Below are 7,005 nucleotides of genomic sequence, written 5' to 3'. Positions count from 1 at the left end.
TAGGCCCTAGGCCCTGTTTAATGGCGCGGGATCTGTTGGGCCACAGTCGCCCTTTGGTATTCTGGGCCCCGAACGGAATCCCTGAGGTCCGAAGGAGAGGCGTTTTTATTTTCCGAAGCCGTACTGAGTCAGGTAAGTAACGTAATAAAAAGGAAGTTTGGGTTTAGCCCAACATTGCCACCATTGCCGTAGTTATAGCAAAATTCCCACTGAGAAAGGGGTACAATATGCCCATATACAGTGAGGTACCGCACTCTTGTATACTTTTTTTTATTGTCGATTTTTCGAGAAAAGGTTTCACTTATCTTGGGAAGCCATGGGCAGTAATCGAAATTGCAATAAAATATACAGAGCGGCCAAAAAATTTCAAAATGAGACATTTTCCCTAAGCAAACAAAGTGCCTTTAATTTTTGTTTTTGTTAAAAACTGTATTTAACCAAGTTGTTCGGTAACTCAAGAAATGCTTAAATACGGGGTTAAGTCAAAAAAGAAAAATAATCACTTTTTGTAAATAAAAATACGCTGCAATTTTTAACTAAATTACATACCATATAATTACCATGGGTATTTCCTTATGAGTAAAGACAACATTTTTATTTTTATTAACTGCCCACCGAATAATTTTTATTAATAATGCTAACCCTGGAGCAACGAATTTATCTTGTGAATTGTTATGGAATCTGTAATGTTTCATATCGATAAGCAATACAAATTTTTATCTGCTCCCACCATAGTAAATAGACTATTAAATACATTGTTTTTAAGGAGGTAAGTGGATTACTAATTGTCACATTTTTCCCAAAATGATTTGACCGCAATATATCAGTCACCGAAGGCTCAATATTCTCTGACTGATCCATTAAAACAACATGATGCGACGTACTAATAGAACCCGGAGTCGAAGTGTCGTCATTCTAAAGAATCCTGTTGGCTATTTCATTTTTGTTACTTAAACTGTCAGCAACATAACTTTCTGCAATTGTGGCTGATTTCCATCTACCATGTCGCTTGATTGGTAATACATCAACTCATGTATTAGCCAGTAACGTTGCCGATGTTCTTCGGAATGAATGGTCTGTATATGTTTCAGGATGTTCTAGTTTCAAAAACTGTGCAATCTTATTAGGAATCATAGAAAGGGTGTTCTTGCCGACTGGTTGGTTGTAACATCTACCTGCTTGATAGCGCATAAAAAAAGCATGAAATTTCAGTTTTAATTTCCAATCTAATCTTGATATAATAATGTTTATTCATTTCAACAAGTTAACAAGTTACAAAAGAGCAATAACAAGATCATTAAAACCAATAACAACAAGAATACTACAGATAACAAGAATAAACGCAGTACACCCACTATAGGCATAGCCTGTGCGTGGGGAAGGTAAAAAAAAAGACAAAACCTAACGAACAAATAGAATCAATTTCAACATAATAACAACAAGATTATACACAGTCCACACATCAATCAATAGTATTACAAGATACAATTTACAATTTACACCATAACATGTAATATACATAAGAACACGAACATATTAAGCAAATACTGAACAATTAATCGATTTTAGTTCCACAGCATCATGAATATCCTTTCTAGCAACAGAGAAAATAAAGTTTTTTAGCGCTTTTTTGAAAGTAACTGTAAATCTCATGGACTGTATTTTATCTGGCAATAAGGCATATAACCTCGGACCAAGGTAAGTATGACTTTTTTGTCCTATGCTTTTATTCTTTCTTTGAGTTACAAACATTTTACCTTTGTTTCTTGTTTCATATTTATGTTCGCTGACTATTAATTGACTTTTATTTTTGTGTTGATGTATAGTTAGGAAATAGAAGAATAGTTGCCGCAGGTCCATCAAACACGCTTCAATAAAAAGATCATCCGAAGGGTAAGTAGATATTTTTTTAAACATGATTTTAATAATTGTTTTTTGTACTATTTCCAGATTACGCAATATACTCTTACTTACATTTCCCCAGGCTACAATTCCATAAATTAGGTGCGATTGAACCAATGAATTATAAATAATTATCAGAGAATCATGGTCAAGTATATCCCTTAACACTTTAAACTTATGAAACAAGAATCTTACCTTATTAGAAATATATTTTATGTGCTTATCCCATTTTAGGTGATTGTCTAATATGACACCGAGATACTTAAATTCTCTGACCGAATTGATTACGATATCGTCTGAAATAGTCAGAAACTGAACAGTGGGTGAGGAACGAACATCAACATAATTATGTAAAACTCGCGTTTTATCATAATTTACTGTAAGCAACATTGATTTAAACCATTTAAATATTATAGCTAGATCTTTTTCAGCTTTTCTTGTGACAGTTTCCCAGTCATCGTCACTGTAGAAAATACATGTATCGTCTGCGTATGCTATAATATCTCCCATAGTGGGCAGACAGAATAACTCATTTATATATAAGTTAAACAGTATAGGACCTAATACAGAGCCCTGAGGGACTCCATACGTGATCCGTTTTAATTCGCTACGATAATTATTTATTGCCACAAACTGATAACGATGAGTGAGGTAACTCCTGAAAAAGTTTAATGACACCCCTCTAGCACCCACTCTTTCCAGACAGTTTAACAACAGATCATGACTTACAGTGTCAAACGCTTTTGACAAGTCTATAAATACACTGAGGGATTTTTTGTTGTCGTCCATAGCCGAATATATATTGGAAGTAAGATGAAGAATAGCATCTTGCGTAGATACCCCAGCTCTAAAACCATACTGTCTTGGTGATAATACCTGATGTCTCTCAAGGTAGGTACATAATCTTTCTTTTATTATCTTTTCAAAGACTTTAGATAAAGTTGTAATTAACGATATTGGTCGGTAGTTAACAACATCAGCACGATCGCCAGATTTAAATACTGGTATTACCATAGATGTTTTCAATGCATTAGGAAAGTATCCTTCTTCAAAGCATTTATTAATTAAGAACATTAAAGGTTCACCCAGAAATGGACCCATGCATTTTAATAATTCCCCTGTAATTCCATCTTCACCAGGTGACTTGTTACTTTTGAGTGATTGTATTATATTATTTATTTCAGTTAATGTTGTTGGTTTAAGAAATATGGATTCAAAATGATTAAAATAATTTGATGTTGAATTGACTTCTGGCTGATTAATAATTTTACCTGCCAATTTTTGACCCACAGTAACATAATGGTTATTAAATACGTCAGACATAGTTTGTTTATCTTTTATAGTTTCTTCATTGTGATTAACGTATTGAATATCCCTTGATATTTTCTTAGACGAAGTTAATTCCTTCACAGTCTCCCACATCGCTTTATTGTTATTTGAACTTTGCGCAATTCTATTTTTATAATAATTCATCTTAGCAGATTTAATTACATTATTTAAACGATTTCTATAAATTAGGTATCGATTTTTTAAATTAATGTCAAATCTTTCCAATAACTGGTTATACATTTTATCCCTTTTGTTTATTGAATTAATAATACCCTGCGTGATCCAACTTTTGCGCTTCCTTTCTGATTTCCTTATAATGTAAGTGGATTTTTGTATCTCTTTTGTAATAATATATAGAAGTTTCTCAAAACCCGATTCAATACTGTTAGCTTGATAAATTTCATTATAACTAATTTGGGTCATGCCTTCGCTAAGTTCTTTATAGTCAACTCTTCTATTTATTTTTATATCTTTTTTGGAAATCTTACTAGTTTCAAAAATAATTTGAACAAGTACCGTATAATGATCAGTTAGTTTTGTTTTTATCACAAAAGGTAATAAGTATTCATAATCGCATTTAGTCCTAATAAAAACATGGTCTAAGCAAGACCGACTATTTTCTGTCACTCTCGTAAAATCATTTATTGCAGAAACAAAATTAAATTCACACAGATTATTCAGATATTCACCTACATGTTCACTTAGTTCATTTTCGAGTATGTTAATGTTTATATCACCCACAAACAGAAAATAGTCAGCCTTATCCAAATTGCTATTTGAAAAGTATTGTTTCAGATCTCGCACAAACTCCAAAGGCTCAGTAGAAGGTGATCTATACCCAGCCAAAATATTAATATTTTTTTGCTGAAACTGAATCTCGACTAGAATCAATTTATTTACATTGGCAAGAGGAATCAACTTATGTAATAATTCAATACCATATTTTAAGTATATTATAGTACCATCATTTTGATTAATTGTTCCGTAGTTATATACAATACTGTAACCTGGTATATTAAACAAGTGTATATCGTCCAATTGTCTAGTTTCTGTTAGAATAATACATTCAGGAATTTCCGTGAGTTGTTCTAAGTAACAGCGAAATTCGTTAATATTTTTGTTTATACTTCTTATGTTATTATGAAGCACTTTAAAATTTATATTTCCTCTATTGATATATTTCTTGAGAATTTCTAGATGAGAAACAGAACCCAGACGAGTAAGTAATTGTAAACGTACGTGACATACCATTTTTAGAAACTGGAATTGTAACTACAATAATGTCATTAAATTTTTGAAATTGACGGCCAAAGTAAGTTTGCATAACTCATCAGAACGGCATGCATGCTCCTGCAATGCCTAAGACCGTCACTACCTTCATTAGGAAATATGTGTTATCAGGTACCTGAACGAGAAAATCGTCGACTTATTCTCTTGTAAAAACGTTTGTCTTTTTAGGTATATAGCCGTCATTCTTACGTTTCAAAAGTGCTCTCAGCTTGGGGTATTTTGATTCTCCTCTATGAAAATAGTTGACTTAATCATTGATTATTTACTCCACAAACTCGCCGGTGACTTAAGGTTACTGACTTCTCCATGAAATATGCTAGCAGTAACATTTCAGAAACACTAGAATTTTTGTTCTGGCACCATTCTTTGAAATTTCTATATGGTCGTCTGTAGCTCACTTTCGACTTCTCTGGCAATAAAAATTCCCAGCAAAATTGCAACTTTTATGTAGCTTTGTTTATAAACACCTTAGAAACCACCACCGCGCAGCAGTTAAGTATAATTTACCAGTCTCGGACTCTATTGCCAGCCCTCGCTCCGCTTGTGAGCAAATCGTCCTCGAATGGTACTTCCTTTATGGTGTAAATAACTATTACAAAAGTGCGGTACCCCATACGGGACACACTATATATATACTTTTTACAATGCTAGAGCGTATTCAGTATTCCTTGAATATAGTCATAATTACTGTCAAGTTTGTCATTGAAAATTTCGCAACTCTACTTGTAGCCAGTCTAAACTTACTTTAAAAATATATATGCGAGAATTTTTCTTTTGGTGGGTACTCTAGACTAGACGAGATGAGACTACATTGAAATTTTTCCTGTCATTTAAAATATTTGTGACAAATACTGATATTGCACTCGTCCAATTTAAGCTTTAGTGATTGACCATTTCATTGAATCAAAGATAATCTTGGAATCCATATAATATTAATGACATCATTTATTTCCAAAAGGTTTACACCCAATTACAGGAAAATTTATAATAGAAGGTAGAATATACGCAAATAAGTACTTGGAACTAAAACCGGTACTGACATTTTTTGTAGAACTATAGTACCGCCCAGATCGAAACATATATCCAACTTCAAACATTTTCAACTCCCATAAACAAACGTTCGCAGCTTTCAACACAATTGTTTGAAATAGCGTCAGTCGAAATCTCTCAATAAATAAATCGGAGACATGTACGCAATCAATAATGAAAAAGGAAGAATGCAATTAACTGTGACTATTTAAATTTTCGGTTCAATCTAAAATTCAAACAGTGATCTCAGTAAAGATATAAATATTGACCTTTTAGAGCAAACGCAATGTACGTAGCTTAAAACAAATATTTGTAGACCATTAATTTTCTGTTTATAGGAAATTAACACTTACAATAAAACCGAGAGGAATCATGAATTAATTGTGCTGTAAATTAAATTTTAAGCGAGGAATATTTCGCCTTTGTTTCGAGCTTTACGTTTTACAACCAAAACATAAGGCCATTGCTATGATACCTTTATGGATATTTGTGAAATTTAAGTATTACTTTACTGAGATTCGTAAAAGATCAAAGAAGAACGTACGCAAAAATCGTTTTCGGTAAACTACAAAAGATAGAAACAAACACCTAAAAAAAGTAAAGCACACCATGTACCTAAGCCGTGTTAAAACCCCTACAACAAGTTATACTCGTATATTCATAATTAAATATTTGGACGTTAAAATGTGGGACCGCGAATATATTAGCTATATTAACCAATAACGTTACATCAAAATTTGCAACCGATGATCCACGTAATTAAATTAGATATGACCAGTAGGCCGGATATTCCGGTGAATTTTCCGGGTTGGTAACATCTAGGTGGCCTAATGAAGAGAGTATACGAGAAGCAAAGCCTACTGTGCTTCGAGAAACATGTCCTGTCTTTCACAAAAGTAGTTTGATTGGGGTTAATGTAACAACAGGTCTGGTACCAGAAAAAGTGGCCAAAAATAGAAAATTGCAAATATCTCTAAAAGTAGTAATGGCAACCTTAACAATGCTTATATGATACTGTAATTAGTCATTACTAACTACAGTCACTAACAATCACTAAAATTTTGATATAAAGTTAATTAGAGTTTAAAATATTACTGAGAATGTATGCGTTGTTTATGAAACATCCATCAATAAGTTTTGACATAAGCCTATTTTGAGAAGTCACTTATTTTCTTCACCGTAATATTGTAAGAGGTCAATTGAAAGCCTTTTTTCTCGAAAACCGTCCACACTAGGAAGTTCTAACAAGACTACATTATTCTTAGAAAATAAAATTGTACATTAGAAATTGGAACCCGAATGGAAAAAAACCTAACCTTAAAAAAATTAGAGCCTAAAATGTAATAGGAATGTAGCATAACTAGCGCCCTCTATGAAATATTCAAAAAATTATTAGACCAGCGTATTTGGCGTCTTTAAAAAACCTGGAATACCAAATTTCAAAAAAATATTTCG

The 7,005-nt window shown here is 32.6% G+C and overlaps 1 long non-coding RNA gene across 2 annotated transcripts; it reads left to right on the top strand.

Moving 5' to 3' along the window:
- The first annotated feature begins 1,605 nt into the window (after window positions 1-1,605).
- Window positions 1,606-4,111, top strand: LOC111691637. 2 transcript variants are annotated; one of them, XR_002763007.1, is made up of 5 exons: window positions 1,606-1,698; window positions 1,827-1,893; window positions 1,951-2,252; window positions 2,334-2,793; window positions 4,027-4,111. It is a non-coding gene; the product is annotated as an uncharacterized LOC111691637 (long non-coding RNA). The 2 variants fall into 2 exon arrangements; XR_002763008.1 differs by having other exon boundaries at window positions 1,951-2,281.
- The last annotated feature ends 2,894 nt before the right edge of the window (window positions 4,112-7,005 follow it).

The sequence above is a fragment of the Anoplophora glabripennis genome, unplaced genomic scaffold, assembly GCF_000390285.2.
Source record: "Anoplophora glabripennis isolate ALB-LARVAE unplaced genomic scaffold, Agla_2.0 scaffold415, whole genome shotgun sequence".
Lineage (NCBI taxonomy): Eukaryota > Metazoa > Arthropoda > Insecta > Coleoptera > Cerambycidae > Anoplophora > Anoplophora glabripennis.
The sequence above is the reverse complement of the archived record's forward strand: the minus strand, read 5'-3'. Positions and strand labels throughout refer to the sequence as shown.